Here is a 15,000-nt window from a genome sequence, read left to right on the forward strand (position 1 = left end):
AGCAGGGTAACAGAACCAGTCATTATAGCAGGGTAACAGAACCAGTCATTATAGCAGGGTAACAGAACCAGTCATTATAGCAGGGTAACAGAACCAGTCATTATAGCAGGGTAGGTGGTAACAGGAACCAGTCATTATAGCAGGGTAACAGAACCAGTCATTAACAGGGTAACAGAACCAGTCATTATAGCAGGGTAGTAGCAGGGTAACAGAACCAGTCATTATAGCAGGGTAACAGAACCAGTCATTATAGCAGGGTAACAGAACCAGTCATTATAGCAGGGTAACAGAACCAGTCATTATAGCAGGGTAACAGAACCAGTCATTATAGGGTAGGTGGTAACAGGGTAACAGAACCAGTCATTATAGCAGGGTAACAGAACCAGTCATTATAGCAGGGTAGGTTGGTAACAGGGTAACAGAACCAGTCATTATAGCAGGGTAACAGAACCAGTCATTATAGCAGTAACAGGTAACAGGGTGGTAACCAGTCATTATAGCAGGGTAACAGAACCAGTCATTATAGCAGGGTAGGGTGGTAACAGGGTAACAGAATAGTCATTATAACAGGGTAACAGAACCAGTCATTATAGCAGGGTAGGGTGGGGTAACAGAACCAGTCATTATAGCAGGGTATTATAGCAGGGTAACAGAACCAGTCATTATAAGGGTGGTAACAGGGTAACAGAACCAGTCATTATAGCAGGGTAACAGAACCAGTCATTATAGCAGAACCAGTCATTATAGCAGGGTAACAGAACCAGTCATTATAGCAGGGTAACAGAACCAGTCATTATAGCAGGGTAGGTGGTGGTAACAGAACCAGTCATTATAGCAGGGTAACAGAACCAGTCATTATAGCAGTAACAGAACCAGTCATTATAGCAGGGTAGGGTGGTAACAGGGTAACAGAACCAGTCATTATAGCAGGGTAACAGAACCAGTCATTATAGCAGGGTAACAGAACCAGTCATTATAGCAGGGTAACAGAACCAGTCATTATAGCAGGGTAACAGAACCAGTCATTATAGCAGGGTAACAGAACCAGTCATTATAGGGTAGTAACAGGGTAACAGAACCAGTCATTATAGCAGGGTAACAGAACCAGTCATTATAGCAGGGTAACAGAACCAGTCATTATAGCAGGGTAACAGAACCAGTCATTATAGCAGGGTAACAGAACCAGTCATTATAGCAGGGTAACAGAACCAGTCATTATAGCAGGGTAACAGAACCAGTCATTATAGCAGGGTAGGGTAACAGAACAGAACCAGTCATTATAGCAGGGTGGTAACAGAACCAGTCATTATAGCAGGGTAACAGAACCAGTCATTATAATGGTAACAGGGTAACAGAACCAGTCATTATAGCAGGGTAACAGAACCAGTCATTAACAGGGTAACAGAACCAGTCATTATAGCAGGGTAACAGAACCAGGGTAACAGAACCAGTCATTATAGGATGGCAGGGTAACAGAACCAGTCATTATAACAGGGTAACAGAACCAGTCATTATAGCAGGGTAACAGAACCAGTCATTATAGCAGGGTAACAGAACCAGTCATTATAGCAGGGTAACAGAACCAGTCATTATAGCAGGGTAACAGAACCAGTCATTATAGCAGGGTAGGGTGGTAACAGGGTAACAGAACCAGTCATTATAGCAGGGTAACAGAACCAGTCATTATAGCAGGGTAACAGAACCAGTCATTATAGCAGGGTAGGGTGGTAACAGAACCAGTCATTATAGCAGGGTAACAGAACCAGTCATTATAGCAGGGTAGGGTGGTAACAGGGTAACAGAACCAGTCATTATAGCAGGGTAACAGAAACAGTCATTATAGCAGGGTAACAGAACCAGTCATTATAACAGGGTAACAGAACCAGTCATTATAGCAGGGTAGGGTGGTAACAGGGTAACAGAACCAGTCATTATAGCAGGGTAACAGAACCAGTCATTATAGCAGGGTAACAGAACCAGTCATTATAGCAGGGTAGGGTGGTAACAGGGTAACAGAACCAGTCATTATAGCAGGGTAGGTTGGTAACAGGGTAACAGAACCAGTCATTATAGCAGGGTAACAGAACCAGTCATTATAGCAGGGTACCAGTGGTAACAGGGTAACAGAACCAGTCATTATAGCAGGGTAACAGAACCAGTCATTATAGCAGGGTAGGGTGGTAACAGGGTAACAGAACCAGTCATTATAGCAGGGTAACAGAACCAGTCATTATAGCAGGGGGTAACAGAACCAGTCATTATAGCAGGGTAGGGTGGTAACAGGGTAACAGAACCAGTCATTATAGCAGGGTAACAGAACCAGTCATTATAGCAGGGTAGGGTGGTAACAGGGTAACAGAACCAGTCATTATAGCAGGGTAGGGTGGTAACAGGGTAACAGAACCAGTCATTATAGCAGGGTAACAGAACCAGTCATTATAGCAGGGTAGGTTGGTAACAGGGTAACAGAACCAGTCATTATAGCAGGGTAACAGAACCAGTCGTAATAGCAGGGTAACAGAACCAGTCATTATAGCAGGGTAGGGTGGTAACAGGGTAACAGAACCAGTCATTATAGCAGGGTAGGGTGGTAACAGGGTAACAGAACCAGTCATTATAGCAGGGTAGGGTGGTAACAGGGTAACAGAACCAGTCATTATAGCAGGGTAGGGTGGTAACAGGGTAACAGAACCAGTCATTATAGCAGGGTAGGGTGGTAACAGGGTAACAGAACCAGTCATTATAGCAGGGTAACAGAACCAGTCATTATAGCAGGGTAACAGAACCAGTCATTATAGCAGGGTAACAGAACCAGTCATTATAGCAGGGTAGGGTGGTAACAGGGTAACAAAACCAGTCATTATAGCAGGGTAACAGAACCAGTCATTATAGCAGGGTAACAGAACCAGTCATTATAGCAGGGTAACAGAACCAGTCATTATAGCAGGGTAACAGAACCAGTCGTAATAGCAGGGTAACAGAACCAGTCATTATAGCAGGGTAGGGTGGTAACAGGGTAACAGAACCAGTCATTATAGCAGGGTAGGGTGGTAACAGGGTAACAGAACCAGTCATTATAGCAGGGTAGGGTGGTAACAGGGTAACAGAACCAGTCATTATAGCAGGGTAACAGAACCAGTCATTATAGCAGGGTAACAGAACCAGTCATTATAGCAGGGTAACAGAACCAGTCATTATAGCAGGGTAGGGTGGTAACAGGGTAACAAAACCAGTCATTATAGCAGGGTAACAGAACCAGTCATTATAGCAGGGTAACAGAACCAGTCATTATAGCAGGGTAACAGAACCAGTCATTATAGCAGGGTAACAGAACCAGTCATTATAGCAGGGTAGGGTGGTAACAGGGTAACAGAACCAGTCATTATAGCAGGGTAACAGAACCAGTCATTATAGCAGGGTAGGGTGGTAACAGAACCAGTCATTATAGCAGGGTAACAGAACCAGTCATTATAGCAGGGTAACAGAACCAGTCATTATAGCAGGGTAGGGTGGTAACAGGGTAACAGAACCAGTCATTATAGCAGGGTAACAGAACCAGTCATTATAGCAGGGTAACAGAACCAGTCATTATAGCAGGGTAGGGTGGTAACAGGGTAACAGAACCAGTCATTATAGCAGGGTAACAGAACCAGTCATTATAGCAGGGTAACAGAACCAGTCATTAGAGCAGGGTAGGGTGGTAACAGAACCAGTCATTATAGCAGGGTAACAGAACCAGTCATTATAACAGGGTAACAGAACCAGTCATTAGAGCAGGGTAACAGAACCAGTCATTATAGCAGGGTAACAGAACCAGTCATTATAACAGGGTAACAGAACCAGTCATTATAGCAGGGTAGGGTGGTAACAGGGTAACAGAACCAGTCATTATAGCAGGGTAACAGAACCAGTCATTATAGCAGGGTAGGGTGGTAACAGGGTAACAGAACCAGTCATTATAGCAGGGTAACAGAACCAGTCATTATAGCAGGGTAGGGTTGTAACAGGGTAACAGAACCAGTCATTATAGCAGGGTAACAGAACCAGTCATTATAGCAGGGTAACAGAACCAGTCATTATAACAGGGTAACAGAACCAGTCATTATAGCAGGGTAGGGTGGTAACAGGGTAACAGAACCAGTCATTATAGCAGGGTAACAGAACCAGTCATTATAGCAGGGTAGGGTGGTAACAGGGTAACAGAACCAGTCATTATAGCAGGGTAACAGAACCAGTCATTATAGCAGGGTAGGTTGGTAACAGGGTAACAGAACCAGTCATTATAGCAGGGTAACAGAACCAGTCATTATAGCAGGGTAGGTTGGTAACAGGGTAACAGAACCAGTCATTATAGCAGGGTAACAGAACCAGTCATTATAGCAGGGTAGGGTGGTAACAGGGTAACAGAACCAGTCATTATAGCAGGGTAACAGAACCAGTCATTATAGCGGGGTAACATAATCAGTCATTATAGCAGGGTAACAGAACCAGTCATAATAGCAGGGTAGGGTGGTAACAGGGTAACAGAACCAGTCATTATAGCAGGGTAACAGAACCAGTCATTATAGCAGGGTAGGGTGGTAACAGGGTAACAGAACCAGTCATTATAGCAGGGTAGGGTGGTAACAGAACCAGTCATTATAGCAGGGTAACAGAACCAGTCATTATAGCAGGGTAACAGAACCAGTCATTATAGCAGGGTAACAGAACCAGTCATTATAGCAGGGTAACAGAACCAGTCGTAATAGCAGGGTAACAGAACCAGTCATTATAGCAGGGTAGGGTGGTAACAGGGTAACAGAACCAGTCATTATAGCAGGGTAACAGAACCAGTCATTATAGCAGGGTAGGGTGGTAACAGGGTAACAGAACCAGTCATTATAGCAGGGTAACAGAACCAGTCATTATAGCAGGGTAGGGTGGTAACAGGGTAACAGAACCAGTCATTATAGCAGGGTAGGGTGGTAACAGGGTAACAGAACCAGTCATTATAGCAGGGTAACAGAACCAGTCATTATAGCAGGGTAACAGAACCAGTCATTATAGCAGGGTAGGGTGGTAACAGGGTAACAGAACCAGTCATTATAGCAGGGTAGGGTGGTAACAGGGTAACAGAACCAGTCATTATAGCAGGGTAACAGAACCAGTCATTATAGCAGGGTAACAGAACCAGTCATTATAGCAGGGTAACAGAACCAGTCATTATAGCAGGGTAGGGTGGTAACAGGGTAACAGAACCAGTCATTATAGCAGGGTAGGGTGGTAACAGAACCAGTCATTATAGCAGGGTAACAGAACCAGTCATTATAGCAGGGTAGGGTGGTAACAGGGTAACAGAACCAGTCATTATAGCAGGGTAGGGTGGTAACAGGGTAACAGAACCAGTCATTATAGCAGGGTAGGGTGGTAACAGGGTAACAGAACCAGTCATTATAGCAGGGTAACAGAACCAGTCATTATAGCAGGGTAACAGAACCAGTCATTATAGCAGGGTAGGGTGGTAACAGGGTAACAGAACCAGTCATTATAGCAGGGTAACAGAACCAGTCATTATAGCAGGGTAACAGAACCAGTCATTATAACAGGGTAACAGAACCAGTCATTATAGCAGGGTAACAGAACCAGTCATTATAGCAGGGTAACAGAACCAGTCATTATAGCAGGGTAACAGAACCAGTCATTATAGCAGGGTAGGGTGGTAACAGGGTAACAGAACCAGTCATTATAGCAGGGTAACAGAACCAGTCATTATAGCAGGGTAACAGAACCAGTCATTATAGCAGGGTAACAGAACCAGTCATTATAGCAGGGTAGGGTGGTAACAGGGTAACAGAACCAGTCATTATAGCAGGGTAGGGTGGTAACAGGGTAACAGAACCAGTCATTATAGCAGGGTAACAGAACCAGTCATTATAGCAGGGTAACAGAACCAGTCATTATAGCAGGGTAGGGTGGTAACAGGGTAACAGAACCAGTCATTATAGCAGGGTAACAGAACCAGTCATTATAGCAGGGTAACAGAACCAGTCATTATAGCAGGGTAACAGAACCAGTCATTATAACAGGGTAGGGTGGTAATAGGGTAACAGAACCAGTCATTATAGCAGGGTAGGGAGGTAACAGGGTAACAGAACCAGTCATTATAGCAGGGTAACAGAACCAGTCATTATAGCAGGGTAGGGTGGTAACAGGGTAACAGAACCAGTCATTATAGCAGGGTAACAGAACCAGTCATTATAACAGGGTAACAGAACCAGTCATTATAGCAGGGTAACAGAACCAGTCATTATAGCAGGGTAGGGTGGTAACAGGGTAACAGAACCAGTCATTATAACAGGGTAGGGTGGTAACAGGGTAACAGAACCAGTCATTATAGCAGGGTAACAGAACCAGTCATTATAACAGGGTAACAGAACCAGTCATTATAGCAGGGTAGGGTGGTAACAGGGTAACAGAACCAGTCATTATAGCAGGGTAACAGAAACAGTCATTATAGCAGGGTAGGGTGGTAACAGGGTAACAGAACCAGTCATTATAGCAGGGTAACAGAACCAGTCATTATAGCAGGGTAACAGAACCAGTCATTATAGCAGGGTAACAGAACCAGTCATTATAACAGGGTAACAGAACCAGTCATTATAGCAGGGTAACAGAACCAGTCATTATAGCAGGGTAACAGAACCAGTCATTATAGCAGGGTAACAGAACCAGTCATTATAGCAGGGTAGGGTGGTAACAGGGTAACAGAACCAGTCATTATAGCAGGGTAACAGAACCAGTCATTATAGCAGGGTAACAGAACCAGTCATTATAGCAGGGTAGGGTGGTAACAGGGTAACAGAACCAGTCATTATAGCAGGGTAACAGAACCAGTCATTATAGCAGGGTAACAGAACCAGTCATTATAGCAGGGTAACAGAACCAGTCATTATAGCAGGGTAGGGTGGTAACAGGGTAACAGAACCAGTCATTATAGCAGGGTAACAGAACCAGTCATTATAGCAGGGTAACAGAACCAGTCATTATAACAGGGTAACAGAACCAGTCATTATAGCAGGGTAACAGAACCAGTCATTATAGCAGGGTAACAGAACCAGTCATAATAGCAGGGTAACAGAACCAGTCATTATAGCAGGGTAACAGAACCAGTCATTATAGCAGGGTAACAGAACCAGTCATTATAGCAGGGTAACAGAACCAGTCATTATAGCAGGGTAGGGTGGTAACAGGGTAACAGAACCAGTCATTATAGCAGGGTAACAGAACCAGTCATTATAGCAGGGTAACAGAACCAGTCATTATAGCAGGGTAACAGAACCAGTCATTATAGCAGGGTAGGGTGGTAACAGGGTAACAGAACCAGTCATTATAGCAGGGTAACAGAACCAGTCATAATAGCAGGGTAACAGAACCAGTCATTATAGCAGGGTAACAGAACCAGTCATTATAGCAGGGTAGGGTGGTAACAGGGTAACAGAACCAGTCATTATAGCAGGGTAACAGAACCAGTCATTATAGCAGGGTAACAGAACCAGTCATTATAGCAGGGTAGGGTGGTAACAGGGTAACAGAACCAGTCATTATAACAGGGTAACAGAACCAGTCATTATAGCAGGGTAACAGAACCAGTCATTATAGCAGGGTAACAGAACCAGTCATTATAGCAGGGTAGGGTGGTAACAGGGTAACAGAACCAGTCATTATAGCAGGGTAACAGAACCAGTCATTATAGCAGGGTAACAGAACCAGTCATTATAGCAGGGTAACAGAACCAGTCATTATAGCAGGGTAACAGAACCAGTCATTATAGCAGGGTAGGGTGGTAACAGAACCAGTCATTATAGCAGGGTAACAGAACCAGTCATTATAGCAGGGTAACAGAACCAGTCATTATAGCAGGGTAGGGTGGTAACAGGGTAACAGAACCAGTCATTATAGCAGGCTAACAGAACCAGTCATTATAGCAGGGTAACAGAACCAGTCATTATAGCAGGGTAACAGAACCAGTCATTATAACAGGGTAACAGAACCAGTCATTATAACAGGGTAACAGAACCAGTCATTATAGCAGGGTAGGGTGGTAACAGGGTAACAGAACCAGTCATTATAGCAGGGTAACAGAACCAGTCATTATAGCAGGGTAACAGAACCAGTCATTATAGCAGGGTAACAGAACCAGTCATTATAGCAGGGTAACAGAACCAGTCATTATAGCAGGGTAACAGAACCAGTCATTATAGCAGGGTAACAGAACCAGTCATTATAGCAGGGTAGGGTGGTAACAGGGTAACAGAACCAGTCATTATAGCAGGGTAGGGTGGTAACAGGGTAACAGAACCAGTCATTATAGCAGGGTAACAGAACCAGTCATTATAGCAGGGTAGGGTGGTAACAGGGTAACAGAACCAGTCATTATAGCAGGGTAACAGAACCAGTCATTATAGCAGGGTAACAGAACCAGTCATTATAGCAGGGTAGGATGGTAACAGGGTAACAGAACCAGTCATTATAGCAGGGTAGGATGGTAAACAGGGTAACAGAACCAGTCATTATAACAGGGTAACAGAACCAGTCATTATAGCAGGGTAACAGAACCAGTCATTATAGCAGGGTAACAGAACCAGTCATTATAGCAGGGTAACAGAACCAGTCATTATAGCAGGGTAACAGAACCAGTCATTATAGCAGGGTAGGGTGGTAACAGGGTAACAGAACCAGTCATTATAGCAGGGTAACAGAACCAGTCATTATAGCAGGGTAACAGAACCAGTCATTATAGCAGGGTAGGGTGGTAACAGAACCAGTCATTATAGCAGGGTAACAGAACCAGTCATTATAGCAGGGTAGGGTGGTAACAGGGTAACAGAACCAGTCATTATAGCAGGGTAACAGAACCAGTCATTATAGCAGGGTAACAGAACCAGTCATTATAGCAGGGTAACAGAACCAGTCATTATAGCAGGGTAGGGTGGTAACAGGGTAACAGAACCAGTCATTATAGCAGGGTAACAGAACCAGTCATTATAGCAGGGTAACAGAACCAGTCATTATAGCAGGGTAGGGTGGTAACAGGGTAACAGAACCAGTCATTATAGCAGGGTAGGTTGGTAACAGGGTAACAGAACCAGTCATTATAGCAGGGTAACAGAACCAGTCATTATAGCAGGGTAGGGTGGTAACAGGGTAACAGAACCAGTCATTATAGCAGGGTAACAGAACCAGTCATTATAGCAGGGTAGGGTGGTAACAGGGTAACAGAACCAGTCATTATAGCAGGGTAACAGAACCAGTCATTATAGCAGGGTAACAGAACCAGTCATTATAGCAGGGTAGGGTGGTAACAGGGTAACAGAACCAGTCATTATAGCAGGGTAACAGAACCAGTCATTATAGCAGGGTAACAGAACCAGTCATTATAGCAGGGTAGGGTGGTAACAGGGTAACAGAACCAGTCATTATAGCAGGGTAACAGAACCAGTCATTATAGCAGGGTAGGTTGGTAACAGGGTAACAGAACCAGTCATTATAGCAGGGTAACAGAACCAGTCATAATAGCAGGGTAACAGAACCAGTCATTATAGCAGGGTAGGGTGGTAACAGGGTAACAGAACCAGTCATTATAGCAGGGTAACAGGGTGGTAACAGGGTAACAGAACCAGTCATTATAGCAGGGTAGGGTGGTAACAGGGTAACAGAACCAGTCATTATAGCAGGGTAGGGTGGTAACAGGGTAACAGAACCAGTCATTATAGCAGGGTAGGGTGGTAACAGGGTAACAGAACCAGTCATTATAGCAGGGTAACAGAACCAGTCATTATAGCAGGGTAACAGAACCAGTCATTATAGCAGGGTAACAGAACCAGTCATTATAGCAGGGTAGGGTGGTAACAGGGTAACAAAACCAGTCATTATAGCAGGGTAACAGAACCAGTCATTATAGCAGGGTAACAGAACCAGTCATTATAGCAGGGTAACAGAACCAGTCATTATAGCAGGGTAACAGAACCAGTCATTATAGCAGGGTAACAGAACCAGTCATTATAGCAGGGTAGGGTGGTAACAGGGTAACAGAACCAGTCATTATAGCAGGGTAGGGTGGTAACAGGGTAACAGAACCAGTCATTATAGCAGGGTAGGGTGGTAACAGGGTAACAGAACCAGTCATTATAGCAGGGTAACAGAACCAGTCATTATAGCAGGGTAACAGAACCAGTCATTATAGCAGGGTAACAGAACCAGTCATTATAGCAGGGTAGGGTGGTAACAGGGTAACAAAACCAGTCATTATAGCAGGGTAACAGAACCAGTCATTATAGCAGGGTAACAGAACCAGTCATTATAGCAGGGTAACAGAACCAGTCATTATAGCAGGGTAACAGAACCAGTCATTATAGCAGGGTAGGGTGGTAACAGGGTAACAGAACCAGTCATTATAGCAGGGTAACAGAACCAGTCATTATAGCAGGGTAGGGTGGTAACAGAACCAGTCATTATAGCAGGGTAACAGAACCAGTCATTATAGCAGGGTAACAGAACCAGTCATTATAGCAGGGTAGGGTGGTAACAGGGTAACAGAACCAGTCATTATAGCAGGGTAACAGAACCAGTCATTATAGCAGGGTAACAGAACCAGTCATTATAGCAGGGTAGGGTGGTAACAGGGTAACAGAACCAGTCATTATAGCAGGGTAACAGAACCAGTCATTATAGCAGGGTAACAGAACCAGTCATTATAGCAGGGTAGGGTGGTAACAGAACCAGTCATTATAGCAGGGTAACAGAACCAGTCATTATAGCAGGGTAACAGAACCAGTCATTATAGCAGGGTAACAGAACCAGTCATTATAGCAGGGTAACAGAACCAGTCATTATAACAGGGTAACAGAACCAGTCATTTATAGGGTGGTAACAGGGTAACAGAACCAGTCATTATAGCAGGGTAACAGAACCAGTCATTATAGCAGGGTAGGGTGGTAACAGGGTAACAGAACCAGTCATTATAGCAGGGTAACAGAACCAGTCATTATAGCAGGGTAGGGTTGTAACAGGGTAACAGAACCAGTCATTATAGCAGGGTAACAGAACCAGTCATTATAGCAGGGTAACAGAACCAGTCATTATAGCAGGGTAACAGAACCAGTCATTATAGCAGGGTAGGGTGGTAACAGGGTAACAGAACCAGTCATTATAGCAGGGTAACAGAACCAGTCATTATAGCAGGGTAACAGAACCAGTCATTATAGCAGGGTAGGGTGGTAACAGGGTAACAGAACCAGTCATTATAGCAGGGTAGGTTGGTAACAGGGTAACAGAACCAGTCATTATAGCAGGGTAACAGAACCAGTCATTATAGCAGGGTAGGGTGGTAACAGGGTAACAGAACCAGTCATTATAGCAGGGTAACAGAACCAGTCATTATAGCAGGGTAGGGTGGTAACAGGGTAACAGAACCAGTCATTATAGCAGGGTAACAGAACCAGTCATTATAGCAGGGTAACAGAACCAGTCATTATAGCAGGGTAGGGTGGTAACAGGGTAACAGAACCAGTCATTATAGCAGGGTAACAGAACCAGTCATTATAGCAGGGTAACAGAACCAGTCATTATAGCAGGGTAGGGTGGTAACAGGGTAACAGAACCAGTCATTATAGCAGGGTAACAGAACCAGTCATTATAGCAGGGTAGGTTGGTAACAGGGTAACAGAACCAGTCATTATAGCAGGGTAACAGAACCAGTCATTATAGCAGGGTAACAGAACCAGTCATTATAGCAGGGTAGGGTGGTAACAGGGTAACAGAACCAGTCATTATAGCAGGGTAGGGTGGTAACAGGGTAACAGAACCAGTCATTATAGCAGGGTAGGGTGGTAACAGGGTAACAGAACCAGTCATTATAGCAGGGTAGGGTGGTAACAGGGTAACAGAACCAGTCATTATAGCAGGGTAGGGTGGTAACAGGGTAACAGAACCAGTCATTATAGCAGGGTAACAGAACCAGTCATTATAGCAGGGTAACAGAACCAGTCATTATAGCAGGGTAACAGAACCAGTCATTATAGCAGGGTAGGGTGGTAACAGGGTAACAAAACCAGTCATTATAGCAGGGTAACAGAACCAGTCATTATAGCAGGGTAACAGAACCAGTCATTATAGCAGGGTAACAGAACCAGTCATTATAGCAGGGTAACAGAACCAGTCGTTATAGCAGGGTAACAGAACCAGTCATTATAGCAGGGTAGGGTGGTAACAGGGTAACAGAACCAGTCATTATAGCAGGGTAACAGGAACCAGTCATTATAGCAGGGTAACAGAACCAGTCATTATAGCAGGGTAGGGTGGTAACAGGGTAACAGAACCAGTCATTATAGCAGGGTAACAGAACCAGTCATTATAGCAGGGTAACAGAACCAGTCATTATAGCAGGGTAACAGAACCAGTCATTATAGCAGGGTAGGGTGGTAACAGGGTAACAAAACCAGTCATTATAGCAGGGTAACAGAACCAGTCATTATAGCAGGGTAACAGAACCAGTCATTATAGCAGGGTAACAGAACCAGTCATTATAGCAGGGTAACAGAACCAGTCATTATAGCAGGGTAGGGTGGTAACAGGGTAACAGAACCAGTCATTATAGCAGGGTAACAGAACCAGTCATTATAGCAGGGTAGGGTGGTAACAGAACCAGTCATTATAGCAGGGTAACAGAACCAGTCATTATAGCAGGGTAACAGAACCAGTCATTATAGCAGGGTAGGGTGGTAACAGGGTAACAGAACCAGTCATTATAGCAGGGTAACAGAACCAGTCATTATAGCAGGGTAACAGAACCAGTCATTATAGCAGGGTAGGGTGGTAACAGGGTAACAGAACCAGTCATTATAGCAGGGTAACAGAACCAGTCATTATAGCAGGGTAACAGAACCAGTCATTAGAGCAGGGTAGGGAGGTAACAGAACCAGTCATTATAGCAGGGTAACAGAACCAGTCATTATAACAGGGTAACAGAACCAGTCATTATAGCAGGGTAACAGAACCAGTCATTATAGCAGGGTAACAGAACCAGTCATTATAACAGGGTAACAGAACCAGTCATTATAGCAGGGTAGGGTGGTAACAGGGTAACAGAACCAGTCATTATAGCAGGGTAACAGAACCAGTCATTATAGCAGGGTAGGGTGGTAACAGGGTAACAGAACCAGTCATTATAGCAGGGTAACAGAACCAGTCATTATAGCAGGGTAGGGGTAACAGGGTAACAGAACCAGTCATTATAGCAGGGTAACAGAACCAGTCATTATAGCAGGGTAACAGAACCAGTCATTATAACAGGGTAACAGAACCAGTCATTATAGCAGGGTAGGGTGGTAACAGGGTAACAGAACCAGTCATTATAGCAGGGTAACAGAACCAGTCATTATAGCAGGGTAACAGAACCAGTCATTATAGCAGGGTAACAGAACCAGTCATTATAGCAGGGTAACAGAACCAGTCATTATAGCAGGGTAGGTTGGTAACAGGGTAACAGAACCAGTCATTATAGCAGGGTAACAGAACCAGTCATTATAGCAGGGTAGGTTGGTAACAGGGTAACAGAACCAGTCATTATAGCAGGGTAACAGAACCAGTCATTATAGCAGGGTAGGGTGGTAACAGGGTAACAGAACCAGTCATTATAGCAGGGTAACAGAACCAGTCATTATAGCAGGGTAACAGAACCAGTCATTATAGCAGGGTAACAGAACCAGTCATTATAGCAGGGTAGGGTGGTAACAGGGTAACAGAACCAGTCATTATAGCAGGGTAACAGAACCAGTCATTATAGCAGGGTAGGGTCATTATACAGGGTAACAGAACCAGTCATTATAGCAGGGTAGGGTGGTAACAGAACCAGTCATTATAGCAGGGTAACAGAACCAGTCATTATAGCAGGGTAACAGAACCAGTCATTATAGCAGGGTAACAGAACCAGTCATTATAGCAGGGTAACAGAACCAGTCATTATAGCAGGGTAACAGAACCAGTCATTATAGCAGGGTAGGGTGGTAACAGTAACAGAACCAGTCATTATAGCAGGGTAACAGAACCAGTCATTATAGCAGGGTAGGGTGGTAACAGGGTAACAGAACCAGTCATTATAGCAGGGTAACAGAACCAGTCATTATAGCAGGGAACCAGTCATTATAGCAGGGTAACAGAACCAGTCATTATAGCAGGGTAGGGTGGTAACAGGGTAACAGAACCAGTCATTATAGCAGGGTAACAGAACCAGTCATTATAGCAGGGTAACAGAACCAGTCATTATAGCAGGGTAGGGTGGTAACAGGGTAACAGAACCAGTCATTATAGCAGGGTAGGGTGGTAACAGGGTAACAGAACCAGTCATTATAGCAGGGTAACAGAACCAGTCAACAGAACCAGTCATTATAGCAGGGTAACAGAACCAGTCATTATAGTAGGGTGGTAACAGGGTAACAGAACCAGTCATTATAGCAGGGTAACAGAACCAGTCATTATAGCAGGGTAACAGAACCAGTCATTATAGCAGGGTAGGGTGGTAACAGGGTAACAGAACCAGTCATTATAGCAGGGTAGGGTGGTAACAGGGTAACAGAACCAGTCATTATAGCAGGGTAGGGTGGTAACAGGGTAACAGAACCAGTCATTATAGCAGGGTAACAGAACCAGTCATTATAGCAGGGTAACAGAACCAGTCATTATAGCAGGGTAGGGTGGTAACAGGGTAACAGAACCAGTCATTATAGCAGGGTAACAGAACCAGTCATTATAGCAGGGTAACAGAACCAGTCATTATAACAGGGTAACAGAACCAGTCATTATAGCAGGGTAACAGAACCAGTCATTATAGCAGGGTAACAGAACCAGTCATTATAGCAGGGTAACAGAACCAGTCATTATAGCAGGGTAGGGTGGTAACAGGGTAACAGAACCAGTCATTATAGCAGGGTAACAGAACCAGTCATTATAGCAGGGTAACAGAAC

The 15,000-nt window shown here is 44.3% G+C and overlaps 1 protein-coding gene across 3 annotated transcripts in view; it reads right to left on the reverse strand.

Annotated features, from left to right (window-relative positions):
* Nucleotides 1-15,000, reverse strand: part of LOC123991520 (transcriptional activator Myb-like) — a 62,899-nt gene that overhangs the window by 40,970 nt on the left and 6,929 nt on the right. The window lies entirely within an intron of this gene.

This window comes from Oncorhynchus gorbuscha, linkage group LG12 (assembly GCF_021184085.1).
Source record: "Oncorhynchus gorbuscha isolate QuinsamMale2020 ecotype Even-year linkage group LG12, OgorEven_v1.0, whole genome shotgun sequence".
Lineage (NCBI taxonomy): Eukaryota > Metazoa > Chordata > Actinopteri > Salmoniformes > Salmonidae > Oncorhynchus > Oncorhynchus gorbuscha.